At 39.6% G+C, this 25,794-nt stretch overlaps 1 pseudogene; it reads left to right on the plus strand.

Annotated features, from left to right (window-relative positions):
* Positions 1-1,543: 1,543 nt before the first annotated feature.
* On the plus strand, positions 1,544-13,845 carry LOC121476892 (annotated as a pseudogene).
* The last annotated feature ends 11,949 nt before the right edge of the window (positions 13,846-25,794 follow it).

Genomic DNA, 25,794 nt, shown 5'->3' on the forward strand with positions numbered 1-25,794 from the left:
CACACGGGTTGTATCTAGGCTCTGTCTTTTCCCCGTTATGTGAGTAGGGCAAACTACCTACCTTTGTTCCTGACTTTCCTCCTGGTAAGTATATTGAGAGGATTATGAAAAGTATTTAAACCACTTAGTCCAATGCCTAACCCTTAACAAATCATTGATAAAGGTTAACAAAACAAAACAAATAAAAGGCCCTTGAGGGTGCCTGGGTGGCTCAGTTGGTTAAGTGTCCACCTCTGAATTTTGGCTCAGGTCATGATCTCAGGATTATGAGACTGAGCCTGTGTTGGGCTCCATGTTGGGCATGGAGCCTGATTAAGATTCTTTCTCTCTCTCCCTCTGACCATGTCCATCTCTCTCTCTCCCTCTCTAAAACAAAACAAACAGAAAAACAAAACAAAACAAAAAAGCCCTTGAACTGTGATAACAGCTATGCATGGTAAATGTTTACAGAGAAAATCAAAAGATTGATTATTTACTACTAGGCAACCATTTTAAGAGAAGCAATTATATAAATATATTTTTTTCATAAAGTTTATTTATTTTCTCTGAGAAATGTACACCCATTAACAAAACCCAGGTTAATATCAGCACTAGCTCTAAATCAGAAAAAAACAAAAAACATTTAAAAAATATAAACTAAGTAAATAACTAGATCATCAAGTAATTTCATATATTATGAAAGCAATCCTGTTTGTAGTAGGGTTAGGGAAAAAAAGGAAAAACTTCCTAACTCACAGAGAAAAAAGAAAATTGTCAAAAATTACAATATAGTTATAAATACACAAAAATTATCTCTTCCTGTCATATTCATACCCTTCCTAATTTCCATTTACCACATTCTACTCACTTTATCAATCAAAGGTCTTGCAAAAGACCAAATTACATAGATTATATAGATGATTTTATTCAGACTGTTGTAATAGAAGGAATGTTCATTAATGAAGACGTTTTAAAAGACTAGGGAGGAAAAGTTGGGTTCATAATCGTGGAAACAAGGGGGTTATAAAGAAGGATGACAGTGAGTCCTACTTGAAGGCTTGAGGTGTTTAATTCTTGGAATATGCCAAAAAAGTCACTCTTCCGCAGTTAACCATTTCTCAGAACACAAAAGGGAAGGGGAGGATCTCTTGACAAGCTTTCCAGGAAAAGAGAGCTCAGATAAATTCAACATTGTTAGTCCCTTATTTATTCAATATTAATATTATTCAATGTTAAACAATTTAAAGACAATCCTAAATCTCCTGAGTGGACAAAAGGTTAACTGGAATAGGTAAGTTAAGCTTCCAGACGCAGGGATGCAGTACATTTATAGTCCGTATCCCAGCAGCTGCCCACCGGCTTTTTTTTTTTTTAATGCAAAACCAATTTATTTCCATGTACAACAATGAAGATTGGGATACTATTAAAAGTAAAGCAGTCTTCTGTCAAATAGAGATCCAGATTTTTAAGTAGCTGCTTTTGGGAACTACTACGATGGAAGACTTGCTGTGTTGCCTTCAGATGTTAAGCCTGTCTGCCTGATGCTTCACCAAACTGTTCCGAGATGCCTCCTTCGAAGTCAGCCTTTCTAATTCCTTCTGATAGCTATACTGGTATTCCAGATATTTTATGTTCCTCTTCTGTTAGTCCGTATCAGAAAACCAGAACTATTACTATACCAATGGATGAACACAGGATCATAAGCATCAAAGCTCATGGATTATCTTTAAGGTATACTCCACAGGTCTGATAGATTTTTTTTCTTTTTTTTGCAAGGTGGGCATCATCTTTAAAATATTTAGGTAATTCACAAAATTTAAATATATACAACTTGACCAGTGAAAGCCCATTTCTAACATTTTCTTAATTAACTAATTAACAAGCAAATTAAATTAATTTGCTTATAGTCTTCCTTCCTGTACTGAACTCACAAGATTTCTTCTATTCAAAGCTCTTATTTTAATATCATAGAGAAAAAAAAGATGAAAATGTCAAAATGATTGCCCTAAATTATTAGGCATTTAATGAGCTCTTCTATTTTAAACTCCAACAGCAGTCTTTTGGAAACAGCTATGTTTACAGACTAGTTACAATTTTATTTTTCAAATTTTCTCCTTTTGAATATCGTAAGTTTTCTAAGTTCTTTTTTTATTTCTGATGTCATCCTGCTGTTTCTTAGGGTACTCTTCAAAAGGGATAGCAAGCTCGAGATCCCTGTTACAAATGCCATGTTTGTATTTAACAGTGGTGCAGACTGTCAATATTTTCAGTTTGTTAGGGGCATCTGGGTGGTTCAGTGGTTGATGATCTGCCTTTGGCTCAGATAGTGATCTTGGAGTCCTAGGATAGAGTCCTGCATCAGGCTCCCTGCAGGGAGCCTGCTTCTCTCTCTGCCTGTGTCTCTGCCTCTCTCTCTCTGTGTCTCTCATGAATAAAATCTTTAAAAAATATTTTTTCAGTTTGTTAAAATATAAATTAGTTGTATAATGTTTATAAGGAAACTGATAATCCTCTCAGATTCCTCAAGTTCTTTTATAGAAATGTATAGTGATTGCCTGAGAGTTTTTGAAGTGGTAATACCTGCCAACATTGTAGCTGTATTTCAGTTTAAAAAAAAAAACAAAACAAAAAAAACACCTCCAAATCACATCTCCCAGTATTCAAAATCTACCTAACATTAGCATAAACGTAGATTTTGAAGAGGTTCATGACACATTACCCCAAAATATAGCACCCTCACACATTGAATATTTTAAGTTGAAGGAATTTGAGAATATGGCAGATGCAGGAACATGCAGGAACATGGACCTTCTCTCCCAGCCCCTTGTCCTTCTGAAACAGGTCATCAAACCCTCAAATGAGAGGTGCCTTCCTCATACCCAGAAGAAAAGAGTATCCTTATCTTTGAAGACAAAGTCCACCATGAAGAATCTCAATAAACAGACTGAATGTGCTAGAAAGTTCGCTAGTAAACCGGTTCCCCTGGTTTATTACAATGACCTCACACTCCTCAACTTATCATATTCCTTCACAGCTATCTACTCTTCATCAAACCTATCTTTAAAGTACATAGCGTTTCTTTGGTACACAAAACTTAGCATAAAAGTACATAGGTTTAAGCCTTCCTTAGGAAGGCTCCCATGCCATGTAAAACTTTATATTAAATAAAATTTGTATGCTTTTCTCCTGTTAATCTATCTTCACCAATTTAATTTTTAGATTCATCCAGGGACCCTAGAGGATGAAGGGAAAACTTTTCCTTCTCTACATTTTCATTTCTGGTTCTTTAAAACATATTTTCTTGTTATTGTTGCTGGTTTATTATTTTATTATTTACTATTTACTATATAGTTTTGCTTTTTTTTTCTTCCTTTTTTCCCCCTGTTCTAATATGAACTTATTGACTAGAGAGCCATATAAAATAGGAGTAAGCTTCTATCTGTGAAATGGGGTTATTAATCTTTAATATGGTTTAAGACAATATCTGAAAGAAAATAAGTACATAATAAAGATTAGTCATTACCTGTATTAGACACATTCAATTATTCCAATTATATTATTTATTTAATTTTGACCGAATTTTATTTCTCTTTACTCCTTTTAAAAGTATCTCAGGTATGTGGCACCTGGGTGCTTCAGTTGGTTAAGTGTCTGCCTTTGTTTCAGGTCATAATCTTAGAAATTGAGATTGTGCCAGCTCCCTGCTCAGAAGAAAGTTGCTTCTTTCTCCCTCTGTCTCTACCTCTCACTGTCTCTCTCTTTCTCTCTCTCTCCCTCTCTAATAAATAAATACATATACATACATATATATCTCAGGTACAGTATATCACTGTTTTTTTTTTGTATGAGAAACATCACTGTTTTCCTTGTTCTGAGAACTGTAATTTAATTATATTTATACCTTTCTTACTTAAATGTTATTTACCCTCAAGAATTACATTCTGGTGATAATTAATAAGACACAAAACAACCAAAGTTGGAGAGGATGTGGAGAAAGGGGAACCCTCTTGCACTGTTGGTGGGAATGTAAACTGGTACAGCCACTCTGGAAAACTGTGTGGAGGTTCCTCAGAGTTAAAAATAGATCTGCCTAACGACCCAGCAAATGCACTGCTGGGGATTTACCCCAAAGATACAGATGCAGTGAAACGCCGGGACACCTGCACCCCAATGTTTCTAGCAGCAATGTCCACAATAGCCAAACTGTGGAAGAAGCCTCGGTGTCCATCGAAAGATGAATGGATAAAGAAGATGTGGTTTATATATACAATGGAATATTACTCAGCCATTAGAAATGACAAATACCCACCATTTGCTTCAACGTGGATGGAACTGGAGGGTATTATGCTGAGTGAAGTAAGTCAATTGGAAAAGGACAGACATTATATGGTCTCATTCATTTGGGGAATATAAAAAATAGTGAAAGGGAATAAAGGGAAAGGAGAGAAAATTAGTGAAAATATCAGTGAGGGTGATAAAACATGAGAGACACCTAACTCTGGGAAACAAACAAGAGGTAGTGGAAAGGGAGGTGAGCGGGGGGTTGGGGTGACTGGGTGATGGGCACTGAGGGGGGGCACTTAGCAGGATGAGCACTGGGTGTTATGCTAAATGTTGGCAAATTGAACTCTAATAAAAAAAAAGTTTAAAAAAGAATTACATTCTTTCCATATCTGATTGGAAAGGACATCCAATTCTCCTTAATAACTGAGCCATGGTTTATCTTTAAGTGGCGGTAGGTAATAATAAAACTGTTTCTCTCTCTCTCTCGCCTCTCTCTCTTTTTTTTATTGTCTGTATTGTTCATAGTCGGCAGTAAAACCAGAGGCTGGAATTCCCAGTAAATTGTATATTTGATAGACTTTATAAAGCAACCTTCAATAGCAAATAAGAAAATAAACAAAATTGAGCAATAAATAAAAGAAGAAAATTGAAATAAATTGCACATTGTCTGGAAAATCATGAAGACAAAAAATAAGAACATTCTGTGATTTGTGAAGCCTTCATCACCTGCTTTTCTTTTTTTGTAAAGACTATTTGAGGAGGGGGGGAAATAATATTTTTTTGTAGAAGAATGGTGATTATTATACTTAAGTTTTATTTCCCTCTTTGCTATGGTACAATACAACAATTTCATAAATTAGCCATTGCCTATTTAAACTTCTTCCTAGTATGAAATTGCACTATCACCATACACTTGTAGAAGCTATAGAGAATATAATAACTTTCATTCTTACTCATTATCTCTCTCCCTCCTTCCCTTTCTCTCCTGTCCCTCACTTGCCCCACCCTCCTGTCTCTGCCTTTCAGCAATTACATCTCACTTCTTCTAGAAAAATGTTTTACCTTGAACTCTATCCATTTGGGTTATTGAAAAACTGTCTGTCATTTATATTGACCTTTTTTTTGACCAAAGTTAACTTGTTAAGTGACAGATATTTCTCTACAGTTGGACCTAACATTATAAACTCATACCATGAACTTCAATGATTCCCCAGGACCAAGATGTTAGCACAAGATATTCTTACTATTCCTTTTTTTTTTTTTTTTTAAGATTTTACTTATTTATTCATGAGAGACACAGAATGAGAGAGAGGCAGAGACACAGGCAGAGGGAGAAGCAGGCTCCAAGCAGGGAGCCCAACGTGGGACTCAATCCTGGGTCTCCAGGATCCTGCCCTGGGCTAAAGGAGGCGCTAAACTGCTGAGCCACTGGGGATGACCTTACTATTTCTATTAGAGTCTTAAGACTCACACAGATACTTGGGACTCTTCTCCTATCTAGGTTTTTGTACATGATTGGTGCAGGAAGTATAATTCCAAGAGTAGCTAAAGTGGTTTCCTACTTATCTTTCAAGGATGATAGAAACTGAGAGCAGACACAGGATGACTTCATACCTGTTGAACAATTTTAAGCTCCTCAGACAAAGCCTGTCTTCCATTAGATATTTATTCATGAATGGAAATAATAATTACATACACATGCATACACACATACACATAATAAATGTTGCCTAAGTGGTCTCAAATTATCTGTGATAAGGATCTCTATTAAATTTTTCTCCTGTCTAATACAGATGAATATCTTTGCAAAATACAATAAAAGCATCACATGGATGCTAATTGTTGTAGAAGTTTCGAATGTTTATTTTGTTTCTGTACTTAAACTGTTAAAGACTTATAAACAAATAATTTTTATCACATTACATTAACCTGAATATCTTTATTCCATGAAATGTCACTATATCTACTGGGATTAGATTTTAGTGGAAGCACTGAAATCAAAGTGTTATAAACCAGAGATGATAAGAGTCTGTTTCTAGTATATATAAAATCTGAAGATATGCAGGCCCATGCTTGGTATATAGCAACTCTATCACAGAGCCTGCAGATACCCAGCCTCCCTCCATTCCATTGTCCATATACTTGGGCTCTCTTGGTTTTCCATTTAGGGAACCTGGGGGCTTTAGCAGTCTGTCACCCTATCTGTATAAAGGCAGCAGGAGCCAGGAAAAGACACCTAATAACAACAAAGCACTGATGTGAGCTATTGAAATTCCAAGAACCTGACATAGAGCACTTCTGTCTTTACCTTATTAGCCAAAATTTAGTTACAGGGCCACACTTAACTACATAAGAGTGTTTGAGATGTAATCTTTAAAATCTTCATCTTGGGCAGTTTGACTAACTAAAAAAAAAAAAAGAAAGAAAAAAGAAAAAAGCCAGGAAGGTGGAAGAAACTGCAAGCTATACCCCCTGAGCTCATTGCATAGGTACAATTTAATATTTAATGTTTAAAAGAGTTCCCAGCAATAACGCAATTGATTCATTACTTAAAAAAAAAAATCCCATCTAAAGTTTCTTTGCCCTCAAAAACTTTTTGAAATAGTAAAGAGCTATTTTTCCCCAAAATTGGAATTACTAGAGTCAGTTTCTGCTCATATTCTATCTATTCCAGGAAATAAAATGCAGATTTAATTTTAATACAGTTCAGTGACCCTCTCTATTAGATATGAGTGACAAAGTACATTTCACTGTGTCAGTGACATTGACTTCACTGGACAATCATATCCTCAATAGTGTCATTTACTAAGGAGACAAAAGGAGTATATATATATTAGTATCATTTAAACTTGACAAAAGAATATCACTTCTGGGATGGATTAAGTATTGGCATGGCAAATTTCATGGTCACTTCTGATAATTCAGGATGAACTTTTATAACATATGCCCTTTTAAGAACTAATACAAAAGGATAGTACTTAAACCCATCTGGAGAACTTTTTTCCTAATAACATTTATGAAATCACAGTTGCCTAGTCATTATCAATGTAATTTGCTAATCCACATGAGCCACTGTGAAGAACAGAACATTCACATTAATTTTAATATATATGAAGATTAGACTTCTTTTGGACTTTTGGTAACAAGTCACATAAAATTCTTTGCTTCCCTCCCAAAACTTCTTTCTTCCCCAGTGCCCCAGATCAAGAACAAAGAAAGAAAGAATGAATGAATGATAGCTTAGAATATAATATATTAGAGGAGAGTGCTATTTAGATTACATTATGAGGATTGGACATAAGATAATGTAAATATACATGTACTAAAAGAAATGTGAATTTATAGTGTGTTTATTTTCCTAAGATTAGCATAAATGCTTTAAATATGTATTTTCTCACATTGTGACCTTGAGGCTTGAGTTCCATTTGTAGTTCAGACAGAAGTAATTCAATAGTTTAGGTAAAAGATGACTGTATCTTGCATGAGGTTAGTGATGGTGAAGATAAAACATATGTGAATAAATTGGAGTATCCATCAAAGGGCTTAGTGATGGATTCTATTTATAGGTAAGAGGTAAAAAGAGTGATGCGTGGTTTTCTAAGCTGTTGAAGCATGATGGTATTAGTACCATCCACTGAGATAGGGAGAACTGAAAGAGAAACTTACTTTGAAATCAGTGTTGTGCACAATTTCAGAATGGATGCAGCAGAAAGATTATCTGACACAATTATAAAATATGTTCTTAGAGTAGAAAGAAACCTTTGAAATTATCTAGTCCATCATTTTAAATGATGATAGCTATACTGTTTCTGCTTGGATGTTTCAAGTGATAATATCTTCTTGGCTTTATAAATCCAGAATATTTTTTAAATAGGCATCATTATTTTGATATTCTTCTTATGTTCAGACAGTATCTGTTCCTTTGTAGAAGATAATAGCAATTTTGAAAGTAAAATAGAGTTCTATAGGTCTTCTTCTATCAGTTCAAAAAGACACTGACACTTCTTAATGAAATATTTATTGTTTAGAAGGACAAACCTATTCCCCTGCCTACCAAAATGGGAACAAGTTAGAACTGATATACAAATTATGTAGAGAGTCAAACCCACAACAGAAATGTTTGTTTTTTTTTTATTAAACTGAGGGATACAATTAACAAGTTTGTATGGTTAAAAGTTAAACTGAGGTATATTAAACATTTTATGACTTATTTGAGCAAAACTCAATTCCAATTGGGTAGTGCCAAATTAGCAGTGGAAAGAATGCTCTCCCTATTGGAACCACCTGTGGGATCCCCAAATATGTGGCAGAAGTCATTGCATATATACCAGATTATTATATACATGTGGTAGTTTATGCTTTTTCAACTTAGTTTGTTGATTTATAAAACAGCGATTGATGCTTGCTTGCTTTTTGAATAGTATGATAAACCAAAAGCCATAGACACCAAGAACTTGAGGGGAAAAAAATCTAAACACTAAGGACATTATTGAGACTGATGTTATTCTTTATTGAGAAACAGGTACTTATGTTTGTTTATGTAGGATATTTTATGTAATATATGTTAAGTTAGAAAGTGTGAAGGGTCTGAGAGTTTATCCTACTTGCAAGTTAATAAGTTAATCTATGTAATTTCATGCATATCCTGACAGAAGTACCAAATTGCAGAGAAACAGGCCATGTATAACTCACACTTATAGATAGCAGAAATTTATTCCTCACAGTTCTAGGAGCTGAGAAGTCCAAGATCACCAGCAGATTTGGCATCTGGTGAGAGCCCACTTCCTGGTTCATAGACAGCTATCTTCTTGCTGTGTCTTCACATGGTGGAAGTGGGGAGGGAGCTCTCTGAAGCCACTTTTTAGGGCAATAACCTCACTAATGAGGGCACCACCCTTATGACCTAATCACCTTCAAAGGCTCAGCCTCCTAAGACAACCACATTGGTGTTAGCTTTCAACAAATGAATTTTAGGAGGACATAAACAATCAGTCAATTGCCTACAGTGAGAATCAGGTATTATTGGGTACACAGTGGATTCATATCACAGGACAGGAGCTCCAAAATTGTATCACTTAGTGCTCATATTGGGAAGCTGATACATATACCCCGTTAGCCCTGTGGTGAAAAAAGACTCTATTTTATTTATTTATTTTTTATAATAAATTTATTTTTTATTGGTGTTCAATTTACCAACATACAGAATAACACCCAGTGCTCATACCATCAAGTGCCCCCCTCAGTGCCCATCACCCATTCACCCCCACCCCCTGCCCTCCTCCCCTTCCACCACCCCTAGTTCGTTTCCCAGAGTTAGGAGTCTTCATGTTCTGTCTCCCTTCCTGATATTTCCCACACATTTCTTCTCCCTTCCCTTATATTCCCTTTCACTATTATTTATATTCCCCAAATGAATGAGAACATATAATGTTTGTCCTTCTCCAATTGACTTATTTCACTCAGCATAATACCCTCCAGTTCCATCCACGTTGAAGCAAATGGTGGGTATTTGTCGTTTCTAATGGCTGAGTAATATTCCATTGTATACATAAACCACATCTTCTTTATCCATTCATCTTTTGACGGACACCGAGGCTCCTTCTACAGTTTGGCTATTGTGGACATTGCTGCTATAAACATCGGGGTGCAGGTGTCCGAGTGTTTCATTGCATCTGTATCTTTGGGGTAAATCCCCAACAGTGCAATTGCTGGGTCATAGGGCAGGTCTATTTTTAACTGTTTGAGGAACCTCCACACAGTTTTCCAGAGTGGCTGCACCAGTTCACATTCCCACCAACAGTGTAAGAGGGTTCCCTTTTCTCTGCATCCTCTCCAACATTTGTGGTTTCCTGCCTTGTTAATTTTCCCCATTCTCACTGGTGTGAGGTGGTATCTCATTGTCGTTGTGATTTGTATTTCCCTGATGGCAAGTGATGCAGAGCATTTTATCATGTACATGTTGGCCATGTCTATGTCTTCCTCTGTGAGATTTCTCTTCATGTCTTTTGCCCATTTCATGATTGGATTGTTTGTTTCTTTGGTGCTGAATTTAGTAAGTTCTTTATAGATCTTGGAAAGTAGCCCTTTATCTGATACATCATTTGCAAATATCTTCTCCCATTCTGTAGGTTGTCTTTTAGTTTCGTTGACTGTATCCTTTGCTGTGCAAAAGCTTCTTATCTTGATGAAGTCCCAATAGTTCTTTTGCCTTCGTGGATGTATCTTGCAAGAAGTTACTATGGCTGAGTTCAAAAAGGGTTTTGCCTGTGTTCTCTGCTAGGATTTTGATGGAATCTTGTCTCACATTTAGATCTTTCATCCATTTTGAGTTTATCTTTGTGTATGGTGCAAGAGAGTGGTCTAGTTTCATTCTTCTGCATGTGGATGTCTAATTTTCCCAGCACCATTTATTGAAGAGACTCTTTCTTCCAATGGATAGTCTTTCCTCCTTTGTTGAATATTAGTTGACCATAAAGTTCAGGGTCCACTTCTGGATTATCTATTCTGTTCCATTGATCTCTGTGTCTGTTTTTGTGCCAGTACCACACTGTCTTGATGACCACAGCTTTGTAGTACAACCTGAAATCTGGCATTGTGATGCCCCCAGATATGGTTTTCTTTTTAAAAATTCCCCTGGCTATTCGGGGTCTTTTCTGATTCCACACAAATCTTAAAATAATTTGTTCTAACTCTCTGAAGAAAGTCCATGGTATTTTGATAGGGATTGCATTAAACGTGTAAATTGCCCTGGGTAACATTGACATTTTCACAATATTAATTCTGCCAATCCATGAGCATGGAATATTTTTCCATCTCTTTGTGTCAAAAGACTCTATTTTAATCTAAAATGTTAGTATCTTATGATCTGAGGAGAGGAAGCTCTCTTGGTTTGTTACACTGAACTTTAATCAGATGTTTCTCAGGGAATGGCATATCTATTATTATTATTACTCTGAAATGTAAGCAAGTCTTCAGAAGACAAGAATTTTTACTATCCTGAAATGTGTCCAGGGAGTGAAATGTTCTGTAATTCCTTTCCTATGAAGACCTGAAATATACAGGAAAAAAGAAAAAGAAAAAGAAAAAGAAAACCCAGGGAAACCCAGGAAGAACTATCTTCTGGCATTATACATATACTAGAATCAACTCAGATTCTTGTAGGCACACAGGATTTCTGAATATAACAATGGCTCCTTATTCTTCCCAAGGTATCATCATGGCAAATGAAGACCCTGTCACCCACAACATTCTTAGTGAATCCGTCATGGAGCCTCAGGCTCTTAATGAAGTAGATTATGATGAAGAAGCAGCAACTGTTAATAGCCAGTCAGAAAAAAGTTAGAATGAATTGGATAATTCTAAACTCTCAAATAGCAGTGCAGCCAGGTTTCTCCACCAACTAAAGGAAGATAATTCTGAGTTAATTAATAAACCGTGGACTGATGATATTCAGCAGAAAATAGCAACACAGTCACAAATAACAACCCCTCCAGGAGCTCCGTCATCCGTCCCTTCCATCAGGGGAACAGAAAGCTGCCTATGAATGCTACCAATGCTGTCAAGAGAATCCACACCAGGCTTCAGTCTGAAGAATCTACTGAGACTCTAGACTCAAGCTGTATTATGGGATAAGTGTTAAACTCAAGGAAGCAAAACCAGTTGTTAAAGTGAAAGGAAAATTGGATTTGTGTGCTCCTTCCAAGCAGAAGAAAAACACCTTAGCAGCTGGCATAGCTCCACAGACTTACCAAATAGCAATAAATCCAGGCTGGATGCCCTCAAACACATGAAACATGAAGTGGAACACTAAATGGAAGAATAAAAATGGTGGACAGGACCTGAAGTCAAGCAACTACAGAGTAGTCAGTCCAACAGACTTTACTCTGTCACTGATGAGCTCCCTCTATTTCCTGGTTTGGTACCTTAAAGAAAGTGAGCTCCAACTGTATAAAGTAGAGACAAGGCAGCAACTGGAACAAGTGTTAGGTGATCATGGAGAGCTCACTGAGAGCTTACAGCTAAAATTTTTCTTCTTAAAGAAGAAAATACTGTTACCCAGTCAAGACTTCAGCAGTACATGGTCACAACAGATGGGCAACTTATATTACACAGGCCGTGAAGAACTGTCCTTTAATAAATAGCAACAAAGAAAGTCAGGCATCAGAAAGGGGATCCATGAGTAGGAAAACTATAGATAAATCAGAGGGCTCTGTTGTAAATGCCAATGTCTCTGTGCCATTGATGTTCAGAGAGGAAGAATTGGTTGAGTTTCCATAGGAAGATTTGCCTGTTAAACTATCTCACATGCCAACCTCCCCCCCACCCCGGCCCCGATAACAATAGTGTGAATCTGCCCAACAGTTTTACAGTGCATATATTTGAGCCTGGCAGATCAAATAACACCATCAAAGCAGAAGGTCAATTCAGAATTATCTCCGTTGCAAGATGTATTAAGGAGGACTGTTCAAACTTGTCCTAATCCATGAATTCCTCCAACTATGGAAATGATTGAGAAGCAACAAAACTGAGAGGAGAAGACCTTACCTATTCTCACAGACAATCAGAATTCAGACAAAGAGAGTTACCTCTTCATTGAGTGGTGGAGATTCCCACATGAGGGAAGTTCTGGAGAACAAAGCCCAGGATCCTTTTGTTAATCTCTTGCAGCCCCTCTGCAATTCCCATTCACTCAGCAAGCCAGAATCCCCAATTTCTCAGAAGAACTCCCAATACTGGAAGATGGGAATAGCTTAGAACAAATGAGGCATCAATACAGAGAAAGGACATCATGGATGAATTACTGAGTTGACAATGCAGAATTCAGCTATCAGGCACATCAGAATAATAATATTGGGCTGGGGGATCCCTGGGTGGCGCAGTGGTTTGGCGCCTGCCTTTGGCCCAGGGCGCGATCTTGGAGATCCGGGATCGAATCCCATGTCGGGCTCCCAGTGCATGAAGCCTGCTTCTCCCTCTGCCTGTGTCTCTGCCTCTGTGTGTGTGTGTGTGTGTGTGTGACTATCATAAATAAAAAAAATAATAATAAAAATAAAATAATAATATTGGGCTGGGAGAAGAGCAAGGGGATGGACTTCAGGAATTAAACAAACAAGAGACAGGTCATGTTAAGTGACATGACTGCTACTTTTCCAGCAGCAAAATCTCTAACACCAAGCAGCATGCAGGAATGGATTGCAGAAATGAATCAGCAGATTATGGATGCTCATGGAAAATTCTTGCAGAGCAACAGATACTTGCTGGTTTGAATCTTTCCTCTCCACCAGTATCACCCATTCCCATCACCTCTCAGAGCATGGATTGAAGGAGAAAGGGGATAATTGAAGTATCTAACATAGGACATACTCCCCCAACAGTTCAAAATGCAGTGCTATCTCTCCTACCAGTGAAATAAATATAAGATCTTCAGAGGCTACTAGTAATTCTTGTTCTCCGCTAAATGCTACTTCAGAAAGGGGGAGATACACACTTCTTAATCCAAAAGCAAAGACTGAGAAACAAAATGAAGAAAGCTGATTTGTTCTTTCTACCCACCAGTATAAAGTACCCACCTGTCATAAATGAAGTTAATTTTAAAGAGTTTATCTAAGTAATATATCTCACTAATATATCCTTGAGCTTTCACTCCTCTTTCTCTGGCCCTGCTTCCAAATTTTCATGTTCTTCTTTTAGATAAAACCTATAAAGATCTTACAATTTAGTCCTTATGGAACAAAGAATAAAGCAATTATTTTAACTTTTGACCTTTTCAAATAGATTTCTAATACCTAACCAATAAATAATCTCCTATAAATAAAATACTGACTATAGGGAAAAATTATAAACTAAAATTTTTCCAGGAAAAGTTTTTGAGGCTCTAAGATTTATTAATTTTTTATCTTATTTTGTCCTATTATCTATCTATGTATCTATGTATCTATTTATCTATCTATCTATCTATGTATCTATCTAAGTAGGTTCAATGAAGCCCAACACAGGGCTTGAACTCATGATTCTGAGATCAAGACCTGAGCTGAGATCAAAAGTTGGACACTTAGTTAACTGAGCCACCTAGGTGCCCCTTTATTCATTTATTCCATCATTCACTTAAAGTATTATAAATCTTTAATGATATAATAAACATAGTCACAATCTAGTGTTGAAAACAATGTATAATCATACAAGTAGAGAGAAAACTGCAACTATGAAAAAAACTATCAACCGAATTTGGCAGTTGTATCAGGGAAGAGTCTGTGAGGCACTGATGCTGCTTAATGAAGAATGAATGTAACTTCCCTAGAAGAACAAGAAAGGAAGGAAGGACAGTCCAAGGGGAAAAAATAGCAATGTGCATTGCCCCATGGTGGAAGCATGGCCTGTTCACAGTTCCCAAAGAGAAGGATAAGAGAAGGTGCGATCCTGGTATGAGAAGACAGTGGTATATAATATGAACCTTGCATTTGATTAGGGATAACTGGCTAAAATAACCTTAATAAATAACGAGCCATGGAGGTATTTTAGCAGGGGAAAGAGTATGGTAATTTAATATACTTTTTCAAAAGATTACTATGGCTATGTTGGGGGTGGGGCAAGACGGTGGAGGAGTAGGTAGGGTCCCCAAGTCACCTGTCCCCACCAACTTACCTAGATAACTTTCAAATCATCCTGAAAACCTACGAATTCGACCTGAGATTTTAAAGAGAGAACAGCTGGAATGCTACAGAGAGAAGAGTTTGCACTTCTAACAAGGTAGTAAGATGAAAAAGTAATTAAATAAAAAAGAATCAAGTCGGGGAGGGGCCCCCCCACAAGAAGCCAGGCTAAGCGGGATGGTGAAAGCCTCCAGGACAGTAAAGCCCAGCCTTAGAGAAGCAGGAACTTTAAAAATCTGCATGGAATTCTTCCCAGACAGAAAGGCGCTTAGCAGGGAACTCGGGCAGAACTGCAGGAGGGGCAGTGGAGCCTCCAGTCTCCCGGGGTCACTAGCAGAGGAAGTGCGCCTCGGGGAGAGCACTCCACAGACTGTGGGCCCAGCTGGTAAAGGGCTGCAGCACACACCCAGCAGGGCCTCGGGAGCAGCTCAGGCGGCAGGTCCGGGTGGAGGGCGCTGCACGGCCCTGGCAGCACGATTTCAGTGGCACAGGCCCCGGATTCCAGGGCACCAAACGGATACAGCCTAGAATCCTGCCCTGCCCCATGACAGACTGAGGTGGGGAGGACACAGGACAGCGAGGACGCTCCTGCCACTGGGCGCCCCTGAGCTGCTCCCCCACCCCCAGAGCATCCAGGCCAGTGCAAATTAGGAACTACAGTAGTTACTGTGGGAGCTGACTCCAAAGCTGGAGAGCTGGCCGCGGCTGGTGTGGTTGTCCCTGCTCGTGTCACCCTGTGTCTGGGATGGAGCGGGGCTGCCAGGAAACAGGTGCCTCACAGGATAAACAGCTCCCATTGAGCCATGCACCTGGCAGGGAGCACGGCAGCACCCCCAGGTGTACAAACCTGAGAATCAGCACAGCAGACCCCTCCCCCCAAAGACCAGCTGGAACGACAGGGGAAGAGCAAGTTCTTGACCAAGCAACACTGGAAAGCTCCAGGGGAAGTCGAGGGATTTACAGTACATAGAACCAGAGGCCCCCTCCTTGGTTTTTGTTTGTTTTTCCCCTTTTGTTTTTCTTCCTTTTTCCAGTACAACTCATTTTTAGCCACTCTGCACTGAGCAAAAAGACTAGAAAGAAGAACTCACCACAAAAGAAATAATCAGAAACAGTACACTCTGCCACAGACTTATAGAATTTGGATTACAATTCGATGTCAAAAAGCCAATTCAGAAGCACAATTATAAAGCTACTGGTGGCTCTGGAAAAAAGCATAAAGGATTCAAGAGACTTCATGACTGCAGAATTTAGATCTAATCAGGCCGAAATTAAAAATCAATTAAATGAGATGCAATCCAAGCTGGAGGGCCTAACCACGAGGGTTAATGAGGTAAAAGAAAGAGTGAGGGACATAGAAGACAAGTTGATGGTAAGGAAGGAAGCTGAGGAAAAAAGAGAAAAACAATTAAAAGACCATGAGGAAAGGTTAAGGGAAATAAATGACAGCCTCAGAAGGAAAGATCTACATTTAATTGGGGTTCCAGAGGGCACCGAGAGGGACAGAGGACCAGAAAGCATATTTGAACAAATCATAGCTGAGAACTCCCCTAATTTGGGGAGGGAAACAGGCATTCAGTTCCAGGAGATAGAGAGGTTCCCCCCGCCAAAACCAATAAAACCGTTCAACACCTCGACATTTAATAGTGAAACTTGCAAATTCCAAAGATAAAGAGAAAATCATTAAAGCAGCAAGAGACAAGAGATCCCTAACTTATATGGGGAGAAAGATTAATAGCAGACCTCTCCACAGAGACCTGGCAGGCCAGAAAGGACTGGTAAGATGTATTTAGGGGCCTAAATGAGAAGAACATACAGCCAAGAATACTTTATCCAGCAAGGCTCTCATTCAGAATAGGAGAGATAAAAGAGATTCCAAGATAGGCAGAAACTGAAAGAATATGTGACTACCAAACCAGCTCTGCAAGAAATATTAAGGGGAACTCTGGAAAAGAAAGAGGAAGTCCAAAGAAACAATCCACAAAAACAGGGACTGAATAGGTATTATGATGACACTAAACTCATATCTTTCAATGGTAATTCTGAACGTGAATGGGCTTAATGATCCCATCAAAAGGTGCAGGATTTCAGACTGGATAAAAAGCAAGATCCATCTATTTGCTGTCTATAAGAGACTCATTTTAGACCTAAGGACACCTACAGCCTGAAAATGAAAGGTTGGAGAACATAATACCATTCAAATGGTCCTCAAAAGAAAGCAGACATAGCAAACCTCATATCAATAAATTAAAGTTTATTCCAAAGACTGTAGTAAGAGATAAAGACAGACACTGTATCATACTTAAAGGATCTGTCCAACAAAAGGGCCTAATAATCACGAATATTTATGCCCCTAATGTGGGAGTTGCCAAGTATATCAATTAATTAATAACCAAAAAAAGGCATACTTAGATAATAATACACTAGGATTATTACACTGGGAGACTTCAACATGGCACTTCCTGCAAATGACAGATTTTCTAAGGACAACAACACCAAAGAAACAAGAGCTTTAAATGATACACTGGACCAGGTAGATTTCACAGATATTTACAGAACTTTACATCCAAACACAACTGAATACACATTCTTCTCAAGTGCACTTTCTCCAGAATAGACCACATACTGGGTCACAAATCACGTCTCAACCAATACCAAAAGATTGGGATTGTCCCCTGCATATTTTCTTTCTTTTTTTTTTTAAGATTTTATTTTTTATTTAATCATGATAGACACAGAGAGAGAGAGAGGCAGAGACACAAGCAGAGGGAGAAGCAGGCTCCATGCTGGGAGCCCAACGCCGGACTCAATGCCAGAACCCGAGGACTGCACCCCGGGCCAAAGGCAGGCGCCACACCGCTGAGCCACCCAGGGATCCCCCCCTGCATGTTTTCAAGCCATAATGCTTTGAAACTTGAACTCAATCGCAAGAAGAAATTTGGAAGAAACTCAAACATGTGGAGGTTAAAGAGCATCCTGCTAAAAGATGAAAGGATCAACCATGAAATTAGAGAAGAATTAAAAAGATTCATGGAAACTAATGAGAATGAAGATACAACTGTTCAAAATCTTTGGGATACAGCAAAAGCAGTCCTAAGAGGGAAATACATCGCAACACAAGCATCCCTAAAAAATTGGAAAAAACTCAAATACACAAGCTAACCTTTCATGTAAAGGAACTGGAAAAGAACAGCAAATAAAACCTACACCCAGTAGAAGAGAGTTAATAAAGATTCAAGCAGAGCTCAAAGAAATAGAGACCAGAAGAACTGTGGAACAGATCAACAAAACCAGGAGTTGGTTCTTTGAAAGATTTAATAAGATAGATAAACCATTAGCCAGCCTTACTAAAAACAAAAGAGAAAAGACTCAAGTTAATAAAATCATGAATGAAAAAGGAGAGATCACAACCAATACCAAGGAAATACAAATGATTTGAAGACATATTATGAGCAGCAATATGCCAATAAATTAGCCAATCTAGAAGAAATGGACACATTTCTGGAAATCCACAAACTACCAGAACTGGAACAAAAAGAAATAGAATACCTGAACAGACCGATAACCAGGGAGGAAATTGAAGCAGTCATCAAAAACCTCCCAAGACACCAAAGTCCAGGGCCAGATGGCTTCCCAGGGGAATTCTATCAAACGTTTAAAGAAGACACAATACCTATTCTACTAAAGCTGTTCCAAAAGATAGAAAGGGATGGAGTACTTCCAAACTCGTTTTATGAGGCCAGCATCACCTTAATTCCAAAACCAGACAAAGACCCCACCAAAAAGGAGAATTATAGACCAATATCCCTGATGAACACAGATGCAAAAATTCTCAACAAGATACTAGCCAATAGGATCCAACAGTAGATTAGAAGATTATTCACCATGACCAAGTGGGGATTTATCCCCAGGATGCAAGGCTGGTTCAACACTCGTAAAGCAATCAACATGATAGATCATATCAACAAGAGAAAAAACAAGAGCCATATGATCCTCTCAATAGATGCAGAGAAAGCATTTGACAAAATACAGCATCCATTCCTGTTCAAAACTCTTCAGAGTGTAGGGATAGAGAGAACATTCCTCAACATCTTAAAAGCCATCTACAAAAAGCCCACAGCAAATATCATTCTCAATGGGGAAGCACTGGGAGCCTTTCCCCTAAGATCAGGAACAAGACAGGGATGTCCACTCTCACCACTGCTATTCAACATAGTACTGGAAGTCCTAGCCTCAGCAATCAGACAACAAAAAGACATTAAAGGCATTCAAATTGGCAAAGAAGAAGTCAAACTCTCCCTCTTCGCCGATGACATGATACTCTACATAGAAAACCCAAAAGCCTCCACCCCAAGATTGCTAGAACTCATACAGCAATTTGGTAGCGTGGCAGGATACAAAATCAATGCCCAGAAATCAGTGGCATTTCTATACACTAACAATGAGACTGAAGAAAGAGAAATTAAGGAGTCAATCCCATTTACAACTGCACCCAGAAGCATAAGATACCTAGGAATAAACCTAACCAAAGAGGTAAAGAATCTCTACCCTAAAAACTATAGAACACTTCTGAAAGAAATTGAGGAAGACACAGATGGAAAAATATTCCATCCTCATGGATTGGAAGAATTAATATTGTGAAAATGTCAATGCTACCCAGGGCAATTTACACATTTAATGCAATCCCTATCAAAATACCATGGACTTTCTTCAGAGAGTTGGAACAAATCATCTTAAGATTTGTGTGGAATCAGAAAGGACCCTGAATAGCCAGGGGAATTTTAAAAAAGAAAACCATATCTGGGGGCATCACCATGCCAGATTTCAGGTTGTACTACAAAACTGTGGTCATCAAGACTGTGTGGTACTGGCACAAAAACAGACACATATATCAATGGAACAGAATATAGAATCCAGAAATGGGCCCTCAACTCTATGGTCAATTAATATTCGACAAAGCAGGAAAGACTATCCACTGGAAAAAGGATAGTCTCTTCAATAAATTGTACTGGGAAAATTGGACAGCCACATGCAGAAGAATGAAACGAGACCATTCTCTTACACCATACACAAAGAAAAACTCAAAATGGATGAAAGATCTAAATGTGAGACAAAATTCCATCAAAATCCTAGAGGAGAACACTGGCAACACCCTTTTTGAACTTGGCCACAGTAACTTCTTGCAAGATATATCTATGAAGGCAAAAGAAACAAAAGCAAAAATGAACTATTGGACTTAATCAAGATAAAAAGCTTCTGCAAAGCAAAAGAAACAGTCAACAAAACTAAAAGACAACCCACAGAATGAGAGAAGATATTTGCAAATGACCTATCAGATAAAGGGCTAGTTTCCAAGATCTACAAAGAACTTATTAAACTCAACACTCAAACAAACAATCCAATCACAAAATGGGCAAAAGACATGAACAGAAATTTCAGAGGAAGACATAGACATGGCCAACATGCACATGGGAAAATGCTCTGCATCACTTGCCACCAGGCAAATGCAAATCAAAACCACAATGAAATACTACCTCACACCAGTGAGAATGGTGAAAATTAACAAGACAGGAACCAATAAATGTTGGAGAGGATGTGGAGTAAGGGGAACCCTCTTGCACTGTTGGTGGGAATGTGAACTGGTACAGCCACTCTGGAAAACTGTGTGGAGGTTCCTCAAAGAGTTAAAAATAGAGCTACCCTAGACCCAGCAATTGCACTGCTGGGGATTTACCCCAAAGATACAGATGCAGTGAAACGCCAGGACACCTGCATCCCAATGTTTATAGCAGCAATGTCCACTGTGGAAGGAACCTCAGTGTCCATCGAAAGATGAATGGATAAAGAAGATGTGGTCTATGTAGACAATGGCATATTACTCAGCCATTAGAAATGACAAATACCCACCATTTGCTTCAATGTAGATAGAACTGGAGGGTATTATGCTGAGTGAAGTAAGTCAATTGGAGAAGGACAAACATGGTCTCATTCATTCAGGGAATATAAAAAATCATGAAAGGGAATAAAGGGAAAAGGAGAGAAAATGAGTGGGAAATATCAGAGAGGGTGACAAAACATGAAGACTCCTAACTGAGAAACGAACAAGGGGTGGTGGAAAGGGAGGTGGGCGGGAGGATGGGGTGACTGCATGACAGGCACTGAGGTGGGCACTTGACGGGATGAGCACTGGGTGTTATGCTATATGTTGGCAAATTGAACTCCAATTAAAAAACATACAAAATAAAAAATATAAAATAAAAAAAGATGACTATGGCTGATGTTTATACAAACAGAAACAGACCTGCAATTTAAACGTATCCTCTAGTAAGAATTCAAGCAATGTATAGTCCACAGTGAAGTAAAAAGCAAAGTGCAGACGTCTTATGTAACTAGTATTTCATGACTTATGATATCATATATATATTATGATCAGCAGAATTGAGGTAGCCTTAAGATGTCTGATTTCGGGGGGGGAGGGGCAAGATGGCGGAGGTGTAGGGTCTCCAGGTCACCTGTCCTCAGCAAATTACCTAGAAAACCATCCAATCATCCTGAAAACCTACGAATTCGGCCTGAGATTTAAAGAGAGACCAGCTGGAACGCTACAGTGAGAGGAGTTCGCGCTTCTATCAAGGTAGGAAGACGGGGAAAAAGAAATAAAGACACAAAAGGCCTCCAAGGGGGAGGGGCCCCGCGAGGAGCCGGGCTGAGGCCGGGGCGAGTGTCCCCAGGACAGGAGAGCCCCGTCCCGGAGGAGCAGGAGCTGCACCGACCTTCCCCGCGGAAAGGGGCTCCCCGGGAATTGGAGCAGGATCCCCAGAAAGGCGGGGACGCCCTCGGGCTCCCTGGGACAGTAACAGAGGAACTGCGCCCCGGGAGATGCGCCGAGCTCCCTAAGGGCTGCAGCGCTCGGCGGGGCCCGGAGCAGCTCGGAGGGGCTCGGGCGGCGGCTCCGCGGAGGGGGCTGCGGGGCTCCGGGAACAGCTCGGAGGGGCTCGGGCGGCGGCTCCGCGGAGGGGGCTGCGCGGCTCCGGGAACAGCTCAGCAGCGGCGGCTCGGGCGGAGGAAGAAGCTCCGCGCGGAGGGGGCTGCGCGGCTCCGGGAACAGCTCGGAGGGGCTCGGGCGGCGGCTCCGCGGAGGGGGCTGCACCGCCGGGAGCGCGAATCCAACAGCGCAGGCCCCGGAGCACAGGGCGCCGGGACACAGCCCAGGATCCGGCCTCCCCCGGGACAGGCAGAGGCCGGGAGGGCCCAGGACAGCAAGGACGCTCCTGCCTGGAACTGAGCAGATCAGCGGCCCCGCCCCGGAGCCCCCAGGCCCTGCAGAAGGAGAGCCCCGGAGCTACTGCGGGGGCTGGATCCAGGGTCCCAGAGCTGCCCCCGCCACTGTGGCTTCCTCCCGGGGCCTCACGGGGTGAACAACCCCCACCGAGCCCTGCACCAGGCAGGGGCAGAGCAGCTCCCCCAAGTGCTAACACCTGAGAATCAGCACAGCAGGCCCCTCCCCCCAGAAGACCAGCGAGACGGACCAGTTCCAAGGGAAGTCAAGGGACTTAAACTACACAGAATCGGAAGATACTCCCCCGTGGTTTTTTTGTTTGTTTTTTGTTTTTTTGTTTTTGTTTTTGTTTTTTTTTTTTTTTTGTTTTGTTTTGTTTTTGTTTTGTTTTGTGCTTTTTTTTCTCTCTTTCTTCTTGATTTCTGATTGCTTCCCCCACCCCCCCTTTTTTCTTTTTTCTCCTTTCTTTCTTTTTCTTTCTTTTTCTTCTCTTTTTCCCCTATTTTTTTCTTCTTTCTCTTTTTTCTTTTTCTCTTTTCGTTCCTTCTCTCTCTTTTTCTCCTTTTCCCAATACAACTTGTTTTTGGCCACTCTGCACTGAGCAAAATGACTAGAAGGAAAACCCCTCAAAAAAAAGAATCAGAAACAGCCCACTCTCCCACAGAGTTACAAAATATGGATTACAATTCAATGTCAGAAAGCCAATTCAGAAGCACTATTTTACAGCTACTGGTGGCTCTAGAAAAAACCATAAAGGACTCAAGAGACTTCATGACTGCAGAATTTAGATCTAATCAGGCAGAAATTAAAAATCAATTAAATGAGATGCAATCCAAGCTAGAAGTCCTAACGACGAGGCTTGACGAGGTGGAAGAACGAGTGAGTGACATAGAAGACAAGTTGATGGCAAAGAGGGAAACTGAGGAAAAAAGAGACAGGCAATTAAAAGACCATGAGGATAGATTAAGGGAAATAAATGATAGCCTGAGGAAGAAAAACCTACGTTTAATTGGGGTTCCCGAGGGCGCGGAAAGGGACAGAGGGCCAGAATATGTATTTGAACAAATCCTAGCTGAAAACTTTCCGAATCTGGGAAGGGAAACAGGCATTCAGATCCAGGAAATAGAGAGATCCCCGCCTAAAATCAACAAAAACCGTTCAACACCTCGACATTTAATAGTGAAGCTTGCAAATTCCAAAGATAAGGAGAAGATCCTTAAAGCAGCAAGAAAAAAAAAGTCCCTGACTTTTATGGGGAGGAATATTAGGGTAACAGCAGACCTCTCCACAGAGACCTGGCAGGCCAGAAAGGGCTGGCAGGATATATTCAGGGTCCTAAATGAAAAGAACATGCAACCAAGAATACTTTACCCCGCAAGGCTTTCATTCAAAATGGAAGGAGAGATAAAGAGCTTCCAAGACAGGCAGGAACTGAAAGAATATGTAACCTCCAAACCAGCTCTGCAAGAAATTTTAAGGGGGACTCTTAAAATTCCCCTTTAAGAAGAAGTTCAGTGGAACAATCCACAAAAACAAGGACTGAATAGATATGATGACACTAAACTCATATCTATCAATAGTAACTCTGAATGTGAACGGGCTTAATGACCCCATCAAAAGGCGCAGGGTTTCAGACTGGATAAAAAAGCAGGACCCATCTATTTGCTGTCTACAAGAGACTCATTTTAGACAGAAGGACACCTACAACCTGAAAATAAAAGGTTGGAGAACCATTTACCATTCAAATGGTCCTCAAAAGAAAGCAGGGGTTGCCATCCTTATATCAGATAAATTAAAATTTACCCCGAAGACTATAGTGAGAGATGAAGAGGGACACTATCTCATACTCAAAGGATCTATCCAACAAGAGGACTTAACAATCCTCAATATATATGCCCCGAATGTGGCAGCTGCCAAATATTTAAACCAATTAATAACCAAACTCAAGAAATACCTTGATAATAATACACTTATACTTGGTGACTTCAATCTAGCTCTTTCTACCCTGGATAGGTCTTCTAAGCACAATATCTCCAAAGAAACGAGAGCTTTAAATGATACACTGGACCAGATGGATTTCACAGATATCTACAGAACTTTACATCCAAACTCAACTGAATACACATTCTTCTCAAGTGCACATGGAACTTTCTCCAGAATAGACCACATACTGGGTCACAAATCGGGTCTGAACCGATACCAAAAGATCGGGATAGTCCCCTGTATATTCTCAGACCATAATGCCTTGAAATTAGAACTTAATCACAACAAGAAATATGGAAGGACCACAAACACGTGGAGGTTAAGGACCATCCTGCTAAAAGATGAAAAGGTCAACCAGGAAATTAAGGAAGAATTAAAAAGATTCATGGAAACTAATGAAAATGAAGATACAACCATTCAAAATCTTTGGGATGCAGCAAAAGCAGTCCTGAGGGGGAAATACATCGCAATACAAGCATACATTCAAAAACTGTAAAGATCTCAAATTCAAAAGCTCACCTTACACATAAAGGAACTAGAGAAAAAGCAACAAATAGACCCCACCCCCAGCAGAAGAAGAGAGTTAATTAAAATTCGAGCAGAACTCAATGATATCGAGACCAAAAGAACTGTGGAACAGATCAACAGAACCAGGAGTTGGTTCTTTGAAAGAATTAATAAGATAGATAAACCATTAGCCAACCTTATTAAAAAGAAGAGAGAGAAGACTCAAATTAATAAAATCATGAATGAGAAAGGGGACATCACTACCAACACCAAGGAAATACAAACGATTTTAAAAACATATTATGAACAGCTGTATGCCAATAAATTAGGAAATCTAGAAGAAATGGACGCATTCCTGGAAAGCCACAAACTACCAAAACTGGAGCAGGAAGAAATAGAAAACCTGAACAGGCCAATAACCAGGGAGGAAATTGAAGCAGTCATCAAAAACCTCCCAAGACACAAGAGTCCAGGGCCAGATGGCTTCCCAGGGGAATTCTATCAAACGTTTAAAGAAGAAATCATACCTATTCTACTAAAGCTGTTTGGAAAGATAGAAAGAGATGGAGTACTTCCAAATTCGTTCTATGAGGCCAGCATCACCTTAATTCCGAAACCAGACAAAGACCCCACCAAAAAGGAGAATTACAGACCAATATCCCTGATGAACATGGATGCAAAAATTCTCAACAAGATACTAGCCAATAGGATCCAACAACACATTAAGAAAATTATTCACCATGACCAAGTAGGATTTATCCCTGGGACACAAGGCTGGTTCAACACTCGTAAAACCATCAATGTGATTCATCATATCAGCAAGAGAAAAACCAAGAACCATATGATACTCTCATTAGATGCAGAGAAAGCATTTGACAAAATACAGCATCCATTCCTGATCAAAACCCTTCAGAGTGTTGGGATAGAGGGAACTTTCCTCGACATCTTAAAAGCCATCTACGAAAAGCCCACAGCAAATATCATTCTCAATGGGGAAGCACTGGGAGCCTTTCCCCTAAGATCAGGAACAAGACAGGGATGTCCACTCTCACCACTGCTGTTCAACATAGTTCTGGAAGTCCTCGCCTCAGCAATCAGACAACAAAAAGACAT

The sequence above is a fragment of the Vulpes lagopus genome, chromosome 16 (genome assembly GCF_018345385.1).
Source record: "Vulpes lagopus strain Blue_001 chromosome 16, ASM1834538v1, whole genome shotgun sequence".
Taxonomy (NCBI): domain Eukaryota; kingdom Metazoa; phylum Chordata; class Mammalia; order Carnivora; family Canidae; genus Vulpes; species Vulpes lagopus.